The sequence below is a fragment of the Electrona antarctica genome (assembly GCF_951216825.1).
Source record: "Electrona antarctica genome assembly, chromosome: 19".
Lineage (NCBI taxonomy): Eukaryota > Metazoa > Chordata > Actinopteri > Myctophiformes > Myctophidae > Electrona > Electrona antarctica.
This window is the reverse complement of record NC_136800.1, coordinates 28,470,162-28,493,674: the sequence shown is the minus strand read 5'-3', so window position 1 is coordinate 28,493,674 and position 23,513 is coordinate 28,470,162. Positions and strand designations below refer to the sequence as shown.

At 45.0% G+C, this 23,513-nt stretch overlaps 2 long non-coding RNA genes across 2 annotated transcripts; both read left to right on the top strand.

The window, feature by feature from the left end:
- The first annotated feature begins 16,301 nt into the window (after positions 1-16,301).
- Positions 16,302-19,232, top strand: LOC306943883. Its single transcript, XR_013792458.1, has 3 exons — positions 16,302-16,364; positions 18,284-18,449; positions 19,124-19,232. It is a non-coding gene; the product is annotated as an uncharacterized lncRNA (long non-coding RNA).
- Positions 19,233-20,351: 1,119 nt separating this feature from the next.
- On the top strand, positions 20,352-22,157 carry LOC306943881. Its single transcript, XR_013792456.1, has 4 exons — positions 20,352-20,410; positions 20,934-21,082; positions 21,364-21,467; positions 21,588-22,157. It is a non-coding gene; the product is annotated as an uncharacterized lncRNA (long non-coding RNA).
- Positions 22,158-23,513: the final 1,356 nt, after the last annotated feature.

Here is a 23,513-nt window from a genome sequence, read left to right as displayed (position 1 = left end):
GGGGCGTCAACATATGTGTCACGTGGTAGCGGCCGCCATACTTGTTGCCTTGTCTGGTTTGTTTACATTGAGGCAGCGACTATCAGGTGTGCTTGTATACGTTCTTTTTTTAAACTGACCTTACAATGGTGCAGACTTGCTCAGTAAATAAGTGCCACAGCAGGTCACGTCGAGGGAATGAGCCAGAAAACGGAATTACATTTTCAGTTTTCCAGCATGGAGACAGAATCAAGGAACCCAGATTGACGAGTTTACAAAAAGATGTAGAATGGCTTGGATCTCGGCTGTACGGCGCACGGGCGCAGAGACATAACGTTCAATAAAGTATCTAAGCACAGCCGTGTTTGTTCACAACATTTTCCTTGTCCTTGTAATGTATTTGGGCCCGACGTTCTTTCTGTCCATACTGGTGTTTGATCACTATCTTGTCGCCAAGAACGAGCTCAATATTTACAAAAACATACCACCGTCACTCTATTCTGAGTGATGTGGGCTAGAATTGAATGCCCACGAGAGGGCCGTCCCTAGCTTTTCAGACGCCGCCCCCCTCTTGGTGACGTACACGTTTTCACACGCTATAAGCTTTTTTTATTCCAGCAGACGAATGCTGTAAAGTAAAGCAATCATTTTTAATGACACGTTTTCCATCTCAATCCCTATATAGCGTCATGCCGTCATCATCACCAGAAGAGTTGCAAGGAGTTGCATTGGTGTCGTTGACCGTAAGAACCGTTTTGTCCCGACCCGACCCTTTGGTGTGGTTTGGGTGTTGTGCGAATTGCTTCTTACACTATAACTTGACAAGATTTTACCACTATAACAATTTTTCATCTAGATAAAAAATGCTAATTCTTTCTGTAGTGTTGCAGCTTCATGATTGAGTGCCGCTATCCTGCAGGTAGCGAATTGGGCCGGAATAGGTGTCCCTTATTTTAATTTCTGGGGGTTGCCAACGTTGGTAACACTGTGAAGGAAGTAAGGAAGAGGCCCAACTTAATGATTTCCAATATGGCTGCTGTTCATACTGTAGACTTTGTACCCCATGGAAACACTATAGCTGAGTAGGCCTACGTACAGGCCAAGAAGGCCTAGACCTAGACACACAGGTAGAGAGACACAGAGAGAGAGACATGGAGACAGTGCTTTGCCTGTTGGCACTGTTTTAATGCAGACTAAACCTCTCTCTGCTTTTTACAGATAAGCCGCTGAGTGCCCCAGACTGGGAAGAATCTGTGTTGCTTTTTCTTCCATTCCCCACCATTCTGAATAAAAATAGTCTTTCTGTTGACTGGCAACATGTGCTTTATTTTCTACACCCAGGCATGCCTCTTGCAGCCAGGCTTCTTACTCACTATCTCTCTCTCTCTCTCTCTCTCTCTCTCTCTCTCTCTCTCTCTCTCTCTCTCATACATGATGGACTGACCGTATGTAGAAAGGTTAATTTCCCCAGTGAGATTTCTAATTGGGGTTGATGGTCTTTGTCCAGACTCCAGAGCCACTTCCAATTAGTGACCCATGGTTGTTTCTCTTATCATGTCGTGGCTGTCGGGTGGAAACCTTGTATGTCCAGATACCATTACTGTTCAGTTAATGAAAAATAGAACCCAGTGGTGGAAAAAGTACTCACATTTTGTACTTAGTAGTAAAAGTATCAATACTGAAATGTAGCTGTTACAAGTAAAAGTCCGGAACACAACTTTTCATTGAGTAAAAAGAACAAAAGTATTGTTATAAAAATGTACTTAAAGTACATTTTTTTTGCAGAATGTATGAAACTAAAGATTATCCATGTGCTCGTTAGCCAAGTTAGCAGACATTACATTTTTATTTTAGTCTAGCTCGCTGTACTATGTTCTACCATGCACGTAACTGTTTATTCAAACGAAAAGGTAACATATGCTTACTGCATGGTTTCTGGTTATACTAAGACATTCTCACACACACACACACACACACACACACACACACACACACACACACACACACACACACACACACACACACACACACACACACACACACACACACACACACACACGCATTTAGCTGGATTCGCATTTTATCATATCCCGAGCAACATCAAGTGAAGCTATAAATAGCCTGAGGATGAATATAATACTGCACATTTTGCTGTACAGCCTCATTGTTCATCTCATGATGCATACTGTTGCGAAGGCTCTCAAATGGATCTCCATATATGGGGATAAAAGGCTGTCACTTGGATCTCCACATATGATGATGATTTATGGCCCATATGTGGAGATAATGGAAATATCCAATGCTGACATCGGATTGATGTGGGAACCCCATATAGGGATGTACACGTGTGTCATCGTCATATGCGATTGGATAGCATTGTCATTATGACACACATATAACTAAAAAGTATAAAAGGATTACAGTCAGAGACTTAAGGTGGCAGAATATCTTCTAATATCTTTGGCCTGAGTCAGTTGGATAGGACGGAATATCTGGCCAAGCAAATTATAGAGCTTTTCATTGGAGGTTTCCACATCCCGGTTAAGTTCGTATCGAACACCACTGTCGTGGGTCCTAACTACATAACCAGCACTGGTTCGAGCTATTTTACATGGTCCATTCGAGAACGGATTAGGGCGTACGGCAGTAACAGGATGTCGGAGGCCTTAGAGGATGGTGGTGGGACAGATTCCCCAGGAGCCAGGAGGTTACAACACCAGGTGGTATAGCTTGTGGAGCAGGTGCGCTTCAACAATCATCATTTGGGCCCAGGGCCTACGGGCTCTGGACGTTTGCCTCCAGAGTCTATGGGCTCTGGAGGTCCTGGGCATCAGTTGGTTAGATGCCAGGGACCCGAAGTGGTGGGACACACTTCGAGGTTCTGGACATCGGTTGGTTAGATGCCGGGGACCCGAAGTGGTGGGACACACTTCGAGGTTCTGGACATCGGTTGGTTAGATGCCGGGGACCCGAAGTGGTGGGACACACTTCGAGGTTCTGGACATCGGTTGGTTAGATGCCGGGGACCCGAAGTGGTGGGACACACTTCGAGGTTCTGGACATCGGTTGGTTAGATGCCGGGGACCCGAAGTGGTGGGACACACTTCGAGGTTCTGGACATCGGTTGGTTAGATGCCGGGGACCCGAAGTGGTGGGACACACTTCGAGGTTCTGGACATCGGTTGGTTAGATGCCAGGGACCCGAAGTGGTGGGACACACTTCGAGGTTCTGGACATCGGTTGGTTAGATGCCAGGGACCCGAAGTGGTGGGACACACTTCGAGGTTCTAGACATCGGTTGGTTAGATGCCAGTGACCCGAAGTGGTGGGACACACTTCGAGGTTCTGGACATCAGTTGGTTAGATGCCAGGAATCCGAAGTGGTGGGACACACTTCGCCTTCGGAGCAGGTGGGCTCCGGAGGTTCTGGACATCAGTTGGTTAGATGCCAGGGACCCGAAGTGGTGGGACACACTTCGCCTTCGGAGCAGGTGGGCTCCGGAGGTTCTGGACATCAGTTGGTTAGATGCCAGGGATCCGAAGTGGTGGGACACACTTCGCCTTCGGAGCAGGTGGGCTCCGGAGGTTCTGGGCATCAGTTGGTTGGATGCCAGGGACCCGACGTTGTGGGATTTCCATGACCAGCAGAGATTGAAGGACCCGGCGTAGGACAGGAGAGTTCATCTTTAAAACGGCATGGGAATCGATTCTTGGGACAGCAGAGCAGGCTCGGACATCAAGACTACGATGGATATACCACCGATGGCGGAATCTACCGAGGAGCAGAAGACACAGCAGTCGAAGAGGAGCAGGCAGATACAGCAGCCGACGAGGAGCAGGAAGATACAGCAGCCGACGAGGAGCAGGAAGATACAGCAGCCGACGAGGAGCAGGAAGATGCAGCAGCCGACGAGAAGCAGGAAGATGCAGCAGCCGACGAGAAGCAGGAAGATGCAGTAGCCGATGAGGAGCAGGAAGATACAGCAGCCGACGAGGAGCAGGAAGATGCAGCAGCCGACGAGGAGCAGGAAGATACAGCAGCCGACGAGGAGCAGGAAGAAGCAGCAGCCGACGAGGAGCAGGAAGAAGCAGCAGCCAACGAGGAGCAGGAAGATGTAGCAGCCGACGAGGGTCCCGCTCACCAGCAAGACACAACATCCGAAGAGGGTCCAGCTCACCAGGAAGACACAGCATCCGACGAGGGTCCAGCTCACCAGGAAGACACAGCATCCGACGAGGGTCCAGCTCACCAGGAAGTCACAGCATCCGACGAGGGTCCAGCTCACCAGGAAGACACAGCATCCGACGAGGGTCCAGCTCACCAGGAAGACACAGCATCCGACAAGGGTCCAGCTCACCAGGAAGACACAGCATCCAACGAGGGTCCAGCTCACCAGGAAGACACAGCACAGCATCCGACGAGGGTCCAGCTCACCAGGAAGACACAGCATCCAACGAGGATCCAGCTCACCAGGAAGACACAGCATCCGACGAGGGTCTCGTTCACCAGCAAGATACAACACCCGACGAGGGTCTCGTTCACCAGGAAGATACAACATCCGACGAGGGTCTCGTTCACCAGCAAGATACAACATCCGACGAGGGTCTCGTTCACCAGGAAGACACAGTTGGTGAAGGTCTGGCGAGACGCTTTCAATGGGGTGGCCCAAGGGCCAGAGAGCACTGGTGATGTGCAGGAGAGAGAGAGCACTGGTGATGTGCTGGAGATAGAGCACTGGTGATGTGCTGGAGATAGAGCACTGGTGATGTGCTGGAGATAGAGCACTGGTGATGTGCTGGAGATAGAGCACTGGTGATGTGCAGGAGAGAGAGAGCACTGGTGATGTGCAGGAGAGAGAGAGCACTGGTGATGTGCAGGAGAGAGAGAGCACTGGTGATGTGCTGGAGAGAGAGAGCACTGGTGATGTGCTGGAGAGAGAGAGCACTGGTGATGTGCAGGAGAGAGAGAGTGAGAGAGAGCACTGGACATGATCACCTCCCTGAAAGACGCCAGGGTTAAAGTGATGGCGTCGGGTTGTAGAAGCCAGGGTTGACGTGATGGTGTCGTGTTGTAGACGCCAGGGTTGAAGTGATGGCCTCGTGTTGTAGACGCCAGGGTTGACGTGATGGCGTCGTGTTGTAGACGCCAGGGTTGACGTGATGGTGTCGTGTTGTAGACGCCAGGGTTGAAGTGATGGCCTCGTGTTGTAGACGCCAGGGTTGACGTGATGGCATCGTGTTGTAGACGCCAGGGTCGAAGTGGTGGCGTGGTTGAAGTGATGGCGTCGTGTTGTAGACGCCAGGGTCGAAGTGGTGGCGTGGTGTTGTAGACGCCAGGGTTGAAGTGATGGCGTCGTGTTATAGACGCCAGGGCCGAAGGGGTGGCGTGGTGTTGTAGAAGCCTGGGTCCGAAGTTGTGGACCACCCTTGATACGGTCAAAAGGGCGTTACTTCAAACTGGAACTGGGAAGGTGATGACTCTGTTACGTCGGAGGCTGAGGAGGTTGAGGGATGACGGTCTACCTGGCGTACTCACCTTCTGTATCGGTGGAGGAATTGGACAAGGAAGGCAATGACTTGGAGGAACTGAGAGGGCACCGAAACCAAAAGAAAGAAAGGAGGAAGCCTGGCAGAAAGCCATGAAGGAAGTGAGGGTTATGCGGTCGAGATGATAGCGAAGGAGCAGGCTGACGGGCTGTTTGGTGATCCAAGAGAGGTAGGGAAAGCTTTGGAGGAAATATTGGGCAGGGTCAAATCTGTAAGAGTTACCAGGAGTGGAATGGTCATTATAGATTGTATGGATAGAGATCAGGCAGAGAACGCAGTGGCAGGGGACGGACTGAACTTCAAGGGGAGGAAAGTTAGTATTTTTCATTTGGGAGGAAATCGAAGGAAGAAGGGAGTGATAGGGGGCGTACCACTATCAGTGAAATGTGAACAGTTTTTGGAAGTGGAAGGAGTTTGTGAGGCAAGGAGGCTGACGCGATTCAAGGAAGGAAAACGGGAGGACAGTAACGCTGTGTGTCTAACGTTTGAGGGGGAGATACCAGAGAGAATATATGTGGAGTATATGAGTTATTATGTCAGACCTTTCGAGAGAGCTCCACTGAGATGCTACTGCTGTCAGCAGTATGGGCATGTAGCGGCTGTGTGCAGGGGAAATAAAGTATGTGGAAGGTGTGGGAAAGACAACTGCAATGAGGACTGCAAAGAGGCGAAAGCAAATTGTATTCACTGTGGAGGAGAGCATCATGCAGGTTTGGCCCAGTGCTCAAGGAAGATCAAGGAGAGGACGGTGCATAAGATGAGAGGAGAATGGGGCATGTCATATGCGGAAGCTGTAAAGAAAGTGGAAGGATGTAGTAAAGAGAGTGGGGCCGAAAGAAGGCAGAAGGTGGAAAAAGGGAATGTGCACGCAAATGAGATCTGTATGGACAAAACAAAATTCCTAGCCTTTATAGCTATGGTAATAAACTGTGCGGTGGAAATAAAGAGGAAGTCGGAGAGGATCAAAATTGTACTGGAAGCAGCAAAAAGGTTTTTAAATGTCGATGACGTCACTGGGGATGATCTGGATAGTGTGCTGAGGGAGGAATTCACAGGGACTCAGACTCAAGTGTCTGAGTAACTGAATGGACTATAAGGGATGGGATCACTGGGTGGACAATGTTTGATTTTAAGTCACAGATAAGTGTATGGTGAAAGAAACCAGTAGGTGGCGGTAATGCACAATTCTGTGCCAACTGCCAATAAACCCCACAAGAAGAAGAAGAAGAAACTGGAACTGCATGGGTTGGCTGACTCTGACCCATTGACAGGGAACGCCTTTAATGGGTGGCATGTGATTTGATCTTGAGGTTTTTATGACCCACCGTAACATCAAAGGAAGAAAGCGGGACGCTTGGATGCCCTCAATGGGGTGGCGTGAATGGCTGACGTTTGCTGTTCAAGCCTCCGTATGTTTGTATTGGGGTGGCCTGAGGGGTCCACTGTTCAAGCCTTCTAGATATGGTACAGATTTCCATGGGAAATCTGGGGGTGGCAATGTGGCGATATCATGAGAGCATTGTCTGAACAGCATGATGATGCAAGGGCCATTTGATGATGCAAGGGCATCGGAGCTATATCAACCCTCCCATAGATGTTGGAGCAGTCGGAGGACGGAAGCGGAACGCTCTGGTGGATATCATGAGAGCATTGTCTGGACAGCATGATGATGCAAGGGCATCGGAGCTATATCAACCTTCCCATAGATGTCGGAGCAGTCGGAGGACGGCAGAGGCTTTGTTCACCGATAGGATATCGAGATGAAAGTGCAAGCTGACAGACCAGAAGTCCAGGTTCATAGGGACCGAAGTAGTCCAGCAAGGAGGCTGGACGGTCACTCTTGCAGAAATGACCATGAGCATAACCGGAGACGAACAGTCATCATGCATGGTACGGTAGTAGCACCCCAAGGGCCAGGTACGCTCTTGATGCAGTGGCTCGAAGAGCCAGGTACGCCTTCGATGGGGTGGCCCAAGGGCCAGGTACGATCTTGATGCGGTGGCTCGAAGAGTCAGGTACGCCTTCGATGGGGTGGCCCAAGGGCCAGGTACGCTCTTGATGCGGTGGCTCGAAGAGCCAGGTACGCCTTCGATGGGGTGGCCCAAGGGCCAGGTACGCTTTCGATGGGGTGGCCCAAGGGCCAGGTACGCTTGCAATGGGCGAACTGTTCAAGCCTTCTTGATATTTTACATATTTCCATGGGAAATCTGGGGGTGGCTGTTGCGAAGGCTCTCAAATGGATCTCCATATATGGGGATAAAAGGCTGTCACTTGGATCTCCACATATGATGATGATTTATGGCCCATATGTGGAGATAATGGAAATATCCAATGCTGACATCGGATTGATGTGGGAACCCCATATAGGGATGTACACGTGTGTCATCGTCATATGCGATTGGATAGCATTGTCATTATGACACACATATAACTAAAAAGTATAAAAGGATTACAGTCAGAGACTTAAGGTGGCAGAATATCTTCTAATATCTTTGGCCTGAGTCAGTTGGATAGGACGGAATATCTGGCCAAGCAAATTATAGAGCTTTTCATTGGAGGTTTCCACATCCCGGTTAAGTTCGTATCGAACACCACTGTCGTGGGTCCTAACTACATAACCAGCACTGGTTCGAGCTATTTTACACATACAGTATGCCTGTACATGCATGCAAACTGCTGCAGACATCAGGACTCACACATGCACAGGAGTTAAAGAAACTCTACTTGGTCTAGTAAATATTTAATGTAGAGCGAAAACAGAAAGTTTACCAGTATAGAGCCCTGAGGGACTCCGGCCAACCAAGTATATTGGGTTTAGGACGGTGGTCAGGTCGACAAGCTCACACAACGCGTCATGTTGCGCGTTGTGTGAGCTTGTCGATCGGCTATTTTCAGTGAGATATATTTGAATGTAGACTAGAGTGAACAGAAAAAGCACAAGTACAGAGCCCTGAGGGACTGCGGTCAACCAGGTATAGGGTTCACTAAGGAAAGACCAAGCAAAAATACAAAAATAGTTTTAGGGTTGTTTATTGAATAACTTGGGGTATGGTCGTTTATGGGCGTGTCGCATGCGTGGCATGGGACATGCGGCATAAACGGCCAAGGATGCAGAGTGCGAAATGGTCATCTAAGGTCATCGCTACACGCAAGCGTGGAGCGTGCTGCTTAGATGGCCATGGGCGGGAGATGCCATTGGAGGTGCCGGCATGATCATCTAAAGGTCATCACTACACGGCTTAGATGGCCGCAGGGGCACGAATTACATTTGGGGCGCTGGCATGATCATCTAAGCCAAGGTCATCACCACACGCAAGTGTGTATAGTGTGCGGCTTAGATGGTCAAGAGCACAGGACATGGATGGCAGTGTGATTAAAGGGGGTTCCGGGGGTCATGGACCCAGATACTTTGGCTTAGGGGTCAAGGCGTGTGCCTGTGTGGAGATATGTAGAAGACCCCTCTGGAACCTGGAGAGAAGATAGAGGTAGAAGAGTAGAGGGAGGGTTACTGGAAACTATGCACACCTCCATTTTTTAAACTTGTGTTTAAACACCCCAGTGATTGTATATATGGGAGGATCGAGTGGTCAGCCTGATTGAAGGTTGGTGAGTGGTTGGCACGGTTGGCACAGGGTGGAGTTGCCTGTGGCTGGTTCAGTTGTGTTTGGTTGTCTTCTGCTTGGTCCAACCTCCTGCACCTTAGTTGTTCCAACTCCATTTTAAGTGGTTCAACCTGGGGTGTGTGAGTGGACGTACAGAGATAACCACAATGGAAACAGAGCCCTCAGGGCATCCTTTTAGCGTTACTTGGGAAATCTGGTAAAGGAACATTAAATCACTGAAGCTTTCCAATAGAAGACTGTGGTTGTACAGGATTTTTTTTACACTATAGTGCAGGGTACCCCAATAGGCGGCCCGCGGGCCATTTGCGGCCCGCGGAGCGGCCCCTGGCGGCCCGCGGAAGAATTTGGGGGGGGGGGGGGGGGGGTCCCAGATATAAATGGCATTAAATGGGGGTCAGTAGCCTATGCATGTCAAACTGGGCATCCTTTTCAAATGGGGTCCTGCCCTGAAAATGAATTTTCAGGGCAAGACCTCGACCTCACGCGTGCGGACTCGGCCCCCAGCCTGGGACCCTAGTCAAAATATGGCCCTCGAGGAAAATTAATTGGGGAACCCTGCTGTATGCATGTATAGTTTTATCACTGCATAACATAGTCCTGGCTATACATATATGTACATGCATAGTGAGAAGAAAAATCTAATCCACATACTGTACATGTTGGTGTATGTGAGAAGAGTTTTTGACAGGTACAAATAGAAGATTAGAACATACTACAACAAAAACATTATAATATGGTGTCACACGCCTGTCCTCCCTAACTTTTCCCTTAATTCGTGCCACGATTTTTTCCACCCTAAAACATGATCATCAGGTATTATTAGGAGGAAGAACTTGTTCCAAAAAGTGTACAGTATTTGTTAAAATCATGCTTTTATGTGGACACGCCCACCAGTTCATTAAGTATGCCTGGTTTGCCTGGTGGGTGGTGATGGGGGGTGATCCACCTGAACTGAAGCTGCACCCACAGGCCACAGCTGTAGTTGTATGATAAAGGGGTAGGGGTTAGGGGAGGGGCTGATAATGTGATGTCACTATATTACTGTTTATTTCATTGGCCACTGTCAAGGGTTCAGCCTCCAGGAAGAAACCCTAAATACAAAGTTAATACACCATTGCACATAAAAACGACTCCAGGGTGTCTAATGAAGTACTGTCACCTCATAGACACATGAAAAACTGGAAAAATACAAAAAATGTGGCACTCCATCTTTAAAAGACTCCATAAGTTGAACCTGGGTCGGTTGTTAAAAGTTTGTTGCCCTCTGTTCATGCTACGTTCTCTGCCTGGGCCTTGTATACGTGCATATTTAAGCTTAGTTACTCGTGAGGCGAAACCTTGTTTGTACTGTTAATTACTTATTGCACAGTAAAGGTTTGTCTGCTTCATCTGGGTCTCACTCTCCTGACATATGGTCTTTAGTTTCCTTCTCTCCAGAGTCCAGACTGATGCAGTAGCTCAGGTGTCACTCATATAGTCGAGAGACCTCCATATCCCGCCAAAGTAAAGTCCTAAGTGTAAATTAATCCAACTATATCTCAGAGAGTGTGCACTCTCTTAATTAAAAGAACACTGAGGATTTGATTGTACACTTCTCCAAAAACACTGACATCATGCAAAGCAACGGGATACGGATTAGCCCAAAGTGCAGTCTAAATGCGAGAGACTGCACCCCTGGTCGCTAAATCCGCCCACAAAAAATAAAAAAGCATGACCTCTGTATCCTCATGGAGCACGTCCCACGCTACAAAATCCGCAGTTGAGTATAAACAAGACCTCTTCCCTGCTGTGATAAACAAGCATTAATGATAAAAGTTACTAAACTAAATCTGAGGCTTTCACACAGATTTGAGGGCACCGTCCTTTTCACTTAGTAATCGCTTTACAAAAACGAAATCTCATTTTACACGTCACAGCAGCCCTGTGAGCAGGCTGCTCTCATTTCATCCCTGCTTGTCATCACATTTTCAGCCAGTACGTGCTGTGCCGGGGGGTCCACAAAACAAAATGTACGATACAGGGCCCTCTGTTGTGGCGGTAAACGACCCTCAACCCTCAGCCAGCAAGATTTTCACCAATTTAGATTAATACAAAGGTAGCTTGTATATCTGTTATTTTGTGTTTGAAATGTGTTGAAACGTCTTCCCTATAATGTCATGTGTCTCTCTCTCTCTGTCTCACTCTCTGGCAAGCCTGTGTGGTGAAGGTCAGGTCAGCAAACAAACAGGAGAAGGGCGCACAGCAGTATTGGTGAGGTGCTGCTGACCTTGGCAAATAAGTAAAAGTACAGAAAAAAGCTGCACTGCACGCACTCATAGCCATGATGCAGGATTTATTTAAATGAAAACCAACATTTCTACCCGAAAAGGTCAGGGAGTGATGAGATCAGGTCAGGTGTGTGTGTGTGTATGTGTATGTGTGTGTGTGTGTGTGTGTGTGTGTGTGTGTGTGTGTGTGTGTGTGTGTGTGTGTGTGTGTGTGTGTGTGTGTGTGTGTGTGTGTGTGTGTGTGTGTGTGTGTGTGTGTGTGTGTGTGCATGTCTCTCTCTTTCTCTCTCTCTCTGATGATTGTGGAGGGAGGTTTTCTTTAATGACCTCTTCGGTTTTCTTTTCTCTCTCTCTCTCTTTGACATGGTTCTTGCTCTTAGTGCGTGCGTGCGTGCGTGCGTGCGTGCGTGCGTGCGTGCGTGCGTGCGTGCGTGCGTGCGTGCGTGCGTGCGTACCTTCCTGCGTGCTTGTGTGTGTGTCCTTCCCTGTCAGTCGTATGGGTCAGAGTTCCATCTGTTCCTGTGCTGACTGTGTGACAGCAACATCTCTCTGCAGGTTAGAAGCAGTCACATGGTGCAGTGGTGGAAAAAGTATACTCACAGTTTTTACTTACGTAAAAGTTTCAGTACAATACTGCAATGGAGAAATACTCTGTTACAAGCAAATGGCTGGAATTCAAAATTTACTTGAGTAAAAGTACAAAAGTGTTGGCATCGAAATGCACTTTAAGTAGGCCTACCAAAAGTAAAAGTACCAGTTAAGCAGGATGTCCAATTTCAAGTTTTCAATTGTATACCGGTAAAAATCTTTTGAAAATAGCAGATCTACAGTACAAGCTCACAATGCGTCGCAATGCGACGCATTGTGACTGCTATTTTCAAATGGCCAAAGTGTATATAGGGCTGAAGTGGTTGAAATGTACTGAAATGTACTTAGTTACTTTACACCACAGGTTAGAAGCAGTCACATGGTGCAGTGAAGGTCAGGGAGGGCTGCCTCGTCACCACCCGAAGGACGCTACGCTGTAAGTCTGAATCCCCAGATGGCCTGAGGAGAGCTGGGTGATCGCAGACTCAGCAAACCCCTCCCCCAGTTCAGGGGTTCGGAACGGACCGCCATGCCAATTGACGATATGCACACGGCTTCCATCTTGCCAGCAAGGTGCTAACTAGGTGCAACTTCCCATAGACAGCCCATTCATCCAAACAGAAAAGTCCTATCGAATTGAATTAAATAACGTCAAACTCAGCACCAACATTGCAGCTGTACGAAAAGATTGAATTATCCTCTTTCTATCTGCAATGTGTTTGGTTAATAAAAATCCACTTTAGACATATTATGAGCCAGGGCCGTGCAGAGAGCATTGAGGGGGCAGGGGCTCAAACTCCAGAAAAAGGCACATGTGTTTTTGGGGGTGGTCTTTTTGTGGAGTCCGTCCCTTATGCCATTTCATGTCATTGGACAGTAAATGTTCTCATTAGTCTAGCTGAAACTAAAACTGACTGATCGCAGATTAAAAGATAATTCATTATGATAGTAGAATTATCATTACTCAAATGTTCGTCTTGAAGGGCCAATGGCACTTATTGGCCCCCCACACAAGCCCTTATTGGCCCCCCACATAAGCATCCCCCCCCCCCACATAAGCCCTTATTTTCCCCCCACACAAGCCCTTATTGGCCACCACACAAGCCCTTATTGGCCCCCACACAAGCCCTTATTGGCCCCCACACAAGCCCTTATTGGCCCCCCACACAAGCCCTTATTTGCCCCCCCACACAAGCCCTTATTGGCCCCATGCACACAAGCCCTTATTGGCCCCATGCACACAAGCCCTTATTTGCCCCCCCACACAAGCCCTTATTGGCCCCACACAAGCCCTTATTGGCCCCCCACACAAGCCCTTATTGGCCCCCCACACAAGCCCTTATTGACCCCCCACACAAGCCCTTTTTGGCCCCCACATAAGCCCTTATTGCCTCCCCACACAAGCCCTTATTGGCCCCCCATATAAGCCCTTATTTGCCCCCCAAATAAGCCCTTGTTTGCCCCGCACACAAGCCCTTATTGGCCCCCCACATAAGCCCCCCCCCCCCCCCCCCCCCCCCAAATACCCTTATGTGGCAAAAATAATACAATATTTTGCCCTTTCCCTCAAAAAAATAATAAAAAAAATAAAAATAAACCTTTTTTTCTTTTTTTTAGGGAAAAGCACTTTCTGCAAAAGGGCAGCAGGAGGTTGCTTTACTGATAACGAGTGCTTCCAAACTGACATTTGGGATAGGACAACAGTGGTTCTTATATCAACCTGTGGGCCAGGGGCAACTGGTGGGCCTCGAGGTTATTGCAACTTGCAAGTTGGTCCCCAAATCATCCGCAAAACAGAAAGATGTTGATGATAATGTGACAACAAAAAAATTATAAAAGTGACATGGTATGTTTCGTTAAAAGTTAGAAAAATGTGTTTTTTTTTTAACTATTTTGATCTACAAGCTCACAACCTGTCGAGATCGGGGGTCGCAGATCGGCTAGCCTGTCGGCCTGGCGGAGATAATGCTGCATGGCAGTGTACACTGTACAGTGTACGTGTGTGGTGCGGGTGGTTCGAAGGGTGTGTGCAGTAGTACTGTGGTAGTAGTGTAGTTAGTGCATGTTGCATCGTTCCACTTCAGCTTGGAACCTTATGCTATCAGCTGCTGTCACTAGTAAGCCCTCTTTACAGGGGGTAGACAGTGGTGGAAAAATAACTCAAATGGTTTACTTAAGTAAAAGTATCAATACTGCAATATAGAAGTAAAAGTCCGGAATTCAAAATACACTTGAGTAAAAGTACAAAGGTATTGGACACAAAATTTGCTTAAAGTACCAAGAGTAAAAGTATAGGCCTACTGATTATGCAGAATGTCCCATTTCAAGTTTTCATGGAAAATGTATAAAAATCTTTTGAAAATAGCTTGAAAAAAGCTCACAATGTGTCACAATGCGAAACATTGTGAGCTTGTAGATCGGTTATTTTCAATTGGCTGAAATGTATAGGGCTGAAGTGATGTTTTGTTAATGATCAAAATCTGATGTAGTGGAGTAAAAATACAACATTTGGATCTGAGCTGCAGTGGAATAGAAGTAAAAGTAAATACCTCGGAATTGTATTAAGTAAATGTTCTTACCGTCCGGCGTCCACCACTGATACAAATAGGATCAGAGTTAAGTCATAAGTCTCCTTCCACCGGAATACAGCGTTTCCACCAACTTCAAAATCTACGTCAAAATCTGTATTGTTCTAGGCTAGGGCACTGTTTCCCAAACAGTGGGTCGGGACCCATGTTTGGGTCGCGGACCGATTTGTATGGGTCTAGTTAATATCCCTTTATTTTTGTTTCCTAATAATGTTATTATGAGTTGAAAACAAATTAAAAAAAATGTCAAAATGAATTTCAGAAGTAGAATTTAAAAAAGTAGTATACGAAACCCCAGGGTACAGCTAAAGCAGTTGCTGACAGATGTGAAGAGAACAATTAATTCACTTTCTTTTTTTTTCAACTTATTGTTTTTTATTGTCATTGCTGGGGTAGACAATACATTTTATACATATGCATCATATATCATCATTCAGTTTTTCAATACAAAATTGTGTCCCCAAGGAGACAGCAACATACATAACACATTTGAAAAATAATAATCATAAATAATACTAACAACAATAATAATGAGGAAATGTAAACATGAAAGACAACATCTTGATCAAGTAGTTCAACAGACATGAAATCAAATAAAATAGAATAAAAATAATAAAGTAAATAAAAGGAAAGAGGGGGAAGGGGGGGGGGGGGGGGGGTGTCCATCAATCTTTGTAATGTTAAATCTCGATGCGCGCGAAGGGCGTCCATTTATTAATTCACTTTCACCGCCCAAAATGTATCACCTCACTTTTAAGCCCAATTAAAGCCCCAAACCAGACCAATGCAACTACTCGCAACTCCTTGCAACATGCAACTACATGCAACTACTCGCAACCATTAACCCCAATGGCAGTTGCAAGGAGTTGCATTGGTATGACATGCCTTAAAACTGTTTTGTTGCAAGGAGTTGCAACTGCTGTGGCTTGGGCCTTAGATGTACACTCTTTGGAAAATGTTCTGCACAGTGTGTGTTTGTGTGAACATACATTCTCACTTCCAATAGCCTAATCCAATTTGTTACATACTGATGCTTGGACAGGAGGACCCCCTTGGCATCACGGGTCAACGAAAACATCAAGAAATAGCAATAAAACCATCACAGAAACAATACAATAAAGTACAGTATGTACTGAAACTGCACAATGTACAATGCAAACTGACCTTTGGTCCTATATATAATATGGAGAGACAATATTTGGTTTTGTCTCTGTTTCTAAGAAGAGGAAGTACATATGTTCGTCCTCTGCAACAGGATGTGGTCTTTATGCATGTCAGCTAGACAAAGAAACAGTTATGCGTCATTATGCAGTTATAACACATCAATCTTTATTTTAACCATTATATTATAGTAATTTATTAAATATGCTGATCCAGGCTATAAGACACCGCACAGTACTACATTGTTTGTCCTTGCTTATGTATTTTATTTGTTTGTTTGTTTGTTTATTTATTTTATATGGAGAATTTGACTGAATCAAGCAATACACTTTTCCTGCTGCAATGTACAGTAGGCCTACATTGATTTGTTACAGTGAGGCATTTGTTTATTATTAAGATTTCTTAAAAAAGAAAATATTAAGTAAAATTGTGCTTTTGTTTGTGAAAATACAATGGTGTCGGGTTTGGGGTTGGCTTCCACGGTCCACCCCACTCCACCACAAGTGAAAGTAAATGCCCATGTTCACAAGAAAAGCACTTGCTCAGGTCAGTAGCTCGGAATCTATTCTGGAACAGTGAAGACCAATGTAAGACAACAGATATTGGACGAAGTGAGTAAGATAATATTTTTAGGATGTTTATTATTACTTAATGCATATTATATGTAGGCCTACATTATTAACTATCAGGGTTGCACCGATTCTTTTTACCCAGTCATATTGTTGTTTCATGTTGGTTGCACCCTTTGTAAATCCATTCATTTTGTAAAATGTGGCACGAGATGTCTGCGCAACTCAGGCCTTTGTATGCGTCTGTTAGTTAGACCTATAGCTCTGGTCCATATAGCCATAAAGGAATATTTCACTTTAAAAAAAACCTTTGGTGGCCTGGACGGTTAGCTCAACCGTCTGGACACTATAGGCCGCTGAGCCAGTCTGACGGCGTGCTGCGGGTTAGACTCCCGATCTCGACGGCCTTTGCCGCGTGTCTTCCCCCCCCATCTCTCTCCCCCATTTCCTGTCAGATTAGTATTTAGATATTTGATATTCATTTTTGCTGCCCGACCCCTTCACATGAGTAGACGATAAAATGACCAAACGTTGTTTGAAAGTGAAATATCCCTTTAAGGACTTCTCCTTAAGGCTATGTTATACTCTCGACTTCCTGTTGCCGCATGAAGACTTCTGCCAAAATAAAAAGAACAAAGAAAGAATTTTGCTACTCAATACAAAGACGGTTTTGTGGCGGCGAAAGCCTACTTTCCCTAGTGGACCTCAGTCTGAGCCCCCCACCACACGTATAAAATGCTTTTTTTTGGGCCAGAAAATGATTTCTTTTCACCGGAAGGAAAATTCTTGTCATTGGGATTTTCTATTGACAATATCTGTAGGTGCAGTGGAGTAACTAAAACATATTTTTTCTTCCTGTGAAAAAAACTAATTGGGCCAAAAAGTGCATTTTATCGTGTGGTGGGAGCTCAGAGTGCGTCCACTAGGGAAAGTAAGCTTTCGCCGCCACAAAACCGTATTTTGGTTTGTATTGGTGAGTAGCGAAGTCGTTATTTGTATTTTTGCAGAAGTCGACATGCAGGTTGAAGTCTTTATGCGGTGGCAGGAAGCCAAGAGTAACATAGCCTTAAGGAGAAATCCTTAAGGCTATATATGGACAACAGCTAAGTTAGTTCCCAAACTACTCAGTCCACGACTCCCAAAAATATTATTATATTATATATTTGAACTGGGGACCTTCACCCTGACACTCAAGTAGTTAATAGCCAAAGTTCATGCCTCACACTCCGAGTGGTGGCACATTGGCACTGGCACTTGCACTGCCTTGGCATTGGCCATGGCTTCACCAATCAATTCGATTTCGATTCACCAGGTAATGATTCGATTCGATTCTACGATACATCACACTTTTCTATATATTACTGTGTTGTTGAACTTTGTTTTGTTGTTTTGGGTCAATTTATTAATTTCTTTATTATAGTAGCCATGTAATAAGCGTGATAATGAATGATTAGGTGGTCGTTGTTGATAAATAAATCACCTATACAGTCTGGTGATTTATTTATCAACAATGACCACCATGGCCTGGGCCATGGCTCAGTGGTCCAGGCACCTTGGCTGGTAATCCAGTCTGGCAGTGTGCCGCGGGTTCGACTCCCGATCCCGACGGCCTTTACTGCATGTCTTCCCCCCATCTCTCTCCCCATTTCCTGTCAGCCTACTGTCTGTCCCTCCATAAAAAATATAAAATAAAGGCGAAAGCCACAAAAAAAAACATAAAAAAAACAATGACCACCATACAGTATTATAATCATATTAATGATATATTATTTATTATACTGTATGATAATATTTTGGCTTTGATTATTTATTATGTCACGTTGCTGCATCAATGCAGCGATATTATTAATAATATTTTCTTTTCTTTTCTTTTTTATTATTATTGTTAACGTATATTAAACAGACAACACCCATAACAGAAAACTTGTATTTTAATTTGAGTAACTTTTTTGTTCTCTAAGATGTCTTCACATATTTCTGGAAAGCCAGTGAGATCCCAGAGGGTGAGGTACGATGGAGGAGTCAGGGAACAGAGGCAGAAGGAGGAAGCAGACGTGGAGGAGAACATGGTGTATGTCAATGAAAGTGTCCAAGACCCCCGCTCACAGGAGGCTACAGGAGACCACGGTACACTTTACTACATTTATTTAATCTGTGTGTGTGTGTGTGTGTGTGTGTGTGTGTGTGTGTGTGTGTGTGTGTGTGTGTGTGTGTGTGTGTGTGGGGGGGGGGGGGGGGGGTTCCTCTTTTCTTTGTGTTTTAGTTCTCCTCTCATTTCATGATGTGAAAGTCGAAAGTGGGGGTCACAATTGCATGGTGAAGACATGTTCTCAACTGTAGGCCGCATCAGACAGAAATAAGCCTATCTCACAGAATTTCCCCGCCCCCCTTAATACGCCCCCTTTCGGGGTTAGTGGTGATAGCGTGACGTCACTCCATAGACGCTTCATGTTAACAGAGGTAATTTAAGAAGTCTACAACTTTTGTTTTCTCAAGGTAAGGTTTGTTCTATCTGTTCGAGCTGATTTACCATATTGTTTGCTTCATAATAATATTGGTCTGTCACATTTTTACATTAGAAAATGTACTTAGATTCTCCAGAGAAAAAAACGTGTAAATGCTCATGTTAAAGTCACCACTATTTACCGGAAGTGGGCGTGAAAAACGGGCTGTGAGATAGGCCTATTGAAGGGGTTCTGCACAGTCAATTGCAAAAAATAATTTAATCTATATAATATATACTCTGTATTCTTTGAAATGAAACATTGAATCTGAACTGTACTGTACAATATATCCCCCAGTTGCGCAGAGAGCCATCACAATTGAGAGAGGCACCGTCAGAGCAGCTGCAGTGTGTCTTACAGTGCTGTGTGCTCTACTAGCAGTGAGAACCACATACATGGCCCTGCAATGTGAGTATCAGTCGGTCAAAGGCAGTGATGGACAGTCAATTTACTTGGGTACAGTACTCAAATAAATGTAAATAAAGGTATCCAAGTATTTGTGTATGACTTTCACTCCACTATTTGAAAGACAAATATTGTACTTTTGACTCATACATTTCTATGAAGGGAAAACGATTATGAAATTAACCACTTAAACCACTTAAAATATAGTGAAAAAGCCAAAATACAAGCTCACATAAGGCTATTTTCACTTTTTGAAAAGTTCTGGAAAATCTTAGAATTTTGGAGGAAATGTCCACATTTCAATTTAAAAGGGCGGGTGGGTGTGACGTGTGGTCATTCATGAGTCATGACCATAAAACCTTTGATTCTGTGGGGGGGAAATACCCTTTGTTTAGTTGTTAAAAAGAAATCACAGAATCAAAGGTTTTGGCATGATTGATCCTGGATGGCATGATTCTATAGGCTTCAAATAATTTATATAAATATTTTTGTGAATCTCCATGGAAAAATATCTAAGGAAACCACGCCCATTGCTCTGCCCTAGAATCCACAGAGGGGCCATTTTTGAAACTATCTCCTCACCACTCGCCCTACACACTTCCACTCGGTTTGAGCATAGATATATAAATAATAGACGCAATGCAATGCAAATGGATGGGAGGGGAATTCCAGTATCGTCTCTATTATTTATACATCTATGCTCAAACCGAGTGGAAGTGTGTAGGGCGAGTGGCGAGGAGCTAGTTTCAAAAAGGGGGAGGGGATGGCCTTGTAGGCCAGGTGTATAATCAGTTAATGGTACACCTCAGTAATGGCCACACCCAGGGCACTCTTCTGTGGATTCACAGTCCCGCCCCCTTTCATGACGACGCCAGGCCCAGGAAATAATTCCCAATGCTTTTTTCCCATAGACATTTCAAAAAGTATTTATTAAAGACCTTATAAGCGTCATACAAAGCCAACTCGACCAACACAAAATAAACACATGTTTATTTGGACGGGACAGCGCATCTTTCCTAGTTTCCCAGTCAACATAGATTATGATACTCATCATTAGCAGTAGTAACAACTGTGTTCCTTTCCTTTCATGCAGATCATTCAGACAATAAGCAGTTATTGAACAACCTGACCATAGAGAGAGACCAGTTGAAGTAAACCAGCTTAAGAGAGAACAAGCAGGTGAGAGACTTTACACACACTTTTTTTAAGGAATATGAATATTAGTGATTCATTTTAATATATCCCCCAGTTGCACATTATAATAATGTTACAGGAATGCTAATTTCCATCCATAGTCCATACGGATAACAAGCAACATTACAAAAAGCACAAAACAAGAGAAAAACACAGTAAAAAAGGGAGGGAGGCCTAGTTTTGACATAAAATCTATATATTATTGATATTTAAATTATTGGCAGGGATAAAAAAAAAAGTGTATCGTCATTGCAGGTTCATTATAGATTTATGTTATTTGAACTTAGAAGAATGTACAAATGTAACCACTACAGTATACAGCGGGTGCCTTAAAATGTTAATCTCTTTTTTCCCCAGGTGTGTGATATTTAGTCAATTCTAATATAAAACTGCTGGCTGATTTGTCAATTCTAATATAAAACGGCTGTTTGATCATGTCAATTATAAATTATAATATAAAACTGCTGTTTGATAATGTCAATTCTAATAGCTCTTGTTTGATGTTCAGACAAGCTATGCCCTGCAACTGGATGGAAGATGTTTGGAGGAAGCTCCTATAATGCACATGTTCTTGAAAAGAAATCTTGGGATGAATGTAGAGAACAATGTCTGAAGACAGGAGCAGACCTGGCTGTCATTGACAGCAAAGAAAAACTGGTTAGTGTATTTGTGTGTGTGTGTGTGTGTGTGTGTGTGTGTGTGTGTGTGTGTGTGTGTGTGTGTGTGTGTGTGTGTGTGTGTGTGTGTGTGTGTGTGTGTGTGTGTGTGTGTGTGTGTGTGTGTGTGTGTGTGTGTGTGTGTGTGTGTGTGTGTGTGTGTGCACATGCGCGCGTGTGCAGGTGTCCATCATCCACATACATGTGATTTACGATACTGTAATAGATTAGAGTTAAATCATCAATATATTAATGATGATTTAATCATTCACAAATAATCAGGAATTCATCAGAGGATTGGGCGATTGGGCAAATACACCCTGGATTGGTTTGAAAAGGACTGAGGGCAAATGGACATGGGTGGATGGAACACCACTGACAACACAGTGAGACATTTTCAATTGTTTTCTATTGTAATTCTAATATTCTATCAAAGTCACTGTATGTGAGTCACTGAGTGGATGTGGTTAAATACATTCTGTTGTTTATTAATTATTACTCTGCAGGTTCTGGTCCAGTGGACAACCTGTTAACGATGAAGACAAGAACTGTGCATTCGACAATACGGTGACTGGATGGAGCAATGGACAATGTTCATTAATTGGTCCATGGATCTGTGAGAAGAAGTGGTGTGTCTCTTAACTTCATAGTGAAACTGGAGCTTAGTTTTCGGCTTTGTGTAACACCATTAATTTAGAATAGATTTGATTATGTAACCAGTTTCAGTCAGTGGCGTATCTACAATAAGGCGAGGACAGGCGTCCGCCTGTCCAAATCCATTTTCTGCCTGGCCAAAATCCATACACTGAGGACAAAAACAAGACCTGAGAACTATTAGTGGACAGCGGACTGGCCGTTGCGGTAGAGCACGACCCTCAATCACCCATTCGAATGCAAATGCATGCCTTTCAGCCTTTGTATCCTACTATCTGGCAGGTATATCTCTTTGAAAAACGTTAGTGCTACTGATTGTGCGCGGGGGGACGACAATTAACACATCTTGTCTGCCCAAAATGTAATTCTTGCCAGCCCAAAATGTAATTCCTGGAAACGCCACTGGTTTCAGTGTGTGCATTCTTTTCTCTCCTGCTCTTATTTCTATCCCCTCTTGTCTCACGAAAACTACAAAATTATTGAGCAAGCACAAACCAACAACACAACCTGTAATGTGATATAAAATAAAGCTGATTCTAAATACAGTGCATGATAATGCTCTTTTTTATTGACTGCAGTTCAGCATTTAATACCATTGTGTCCTCCAAGCACATCACCAAGCTCAGACCCATTCAACACCAGGGCCATGCAGAGAGCACTGAGGGGGCAGGTGCTCAAACGTAAAAAAGGACACATCTGCGCACGCCATTTTTTGGGGGTGGTCTTTTTCTGGGGGTCGATCCCTCGTGCCATTACACACCAGAAATGTTAGTACCTTGGATGTCTTGTGCTAATGGACCAAGATGTTCCACAATAACTTGGCACATTTCATTTCATTGGACAGTAAAACCAGTAAGACGCCCTGAGGGCGAGAAGCGACCCTGCGTGCACGCATCCGCCCGGGTGACGGCAGACTGCTGGGCTAGCGCTGGCGCTCTGGCATGGTGGGTGAGATCAACATATGGAATGAATTCTGTACTGGCCATAGGCTATATGGAGCGTGTCTTGAGTGTACAGGGTTTGATGAGGTCAGATCAACATATGGAATGTTAGAACAGGCCAGCTCTATATATGAAGATCTAAGGGTGGCAGCAGGGACAGTGTCTTGAGTGTACAGGGTTTGATGAGGTCTGGCCATATATGGAGTGTGTCTTCTTTGACTTTGAGTGTACAGGGTTTGATGAGTTCAGATCAACATATGGAATGTCAGAACAGGTCAGCTCCATATATGAAGATCTAAGGGTGGCAGCGGGGGCAGTGTCTTGAGTGTACAGGTTTTGATGAGGGCCCAGGTATAGCCGGGCCTTAATTTTCGGGCCTGTTGAGAACTCTAGTTTTCGCCGGTTGCCAGGCGCGGCTGCACTAATAACTTAAGTATAACGTCTAGTGGACAGGTATCAGTATCAGTCAAAAGGGAGACAAAGAAGAGGAAGGACGGGTGGGGAGGATCAACATATGGAATGCCAGAACAGCTCAGCTCCATATATGGAGATCTTAAGGGTTTGAGGTTTGAGGTCAGATGTAGAGTTGCTGGCCTGCTCCATACATGCATATAGGTGATGATCCAGTCTTCTACTTGTATGGCTATCCAGGGTTTAATGAGGTCAGTGTCGTGATCTTCATATATGGAGCGTGCCATATATGGAGCGTGTCACAAGGTGTGATGGACTGACGGCCATATATGGTTGCGTGCGTGATGGACGGATGGACTGATACGACAGATTTTGCAATTACCAATACATTCTCATTACCCATCTCATCTAGCCTACACATATAAG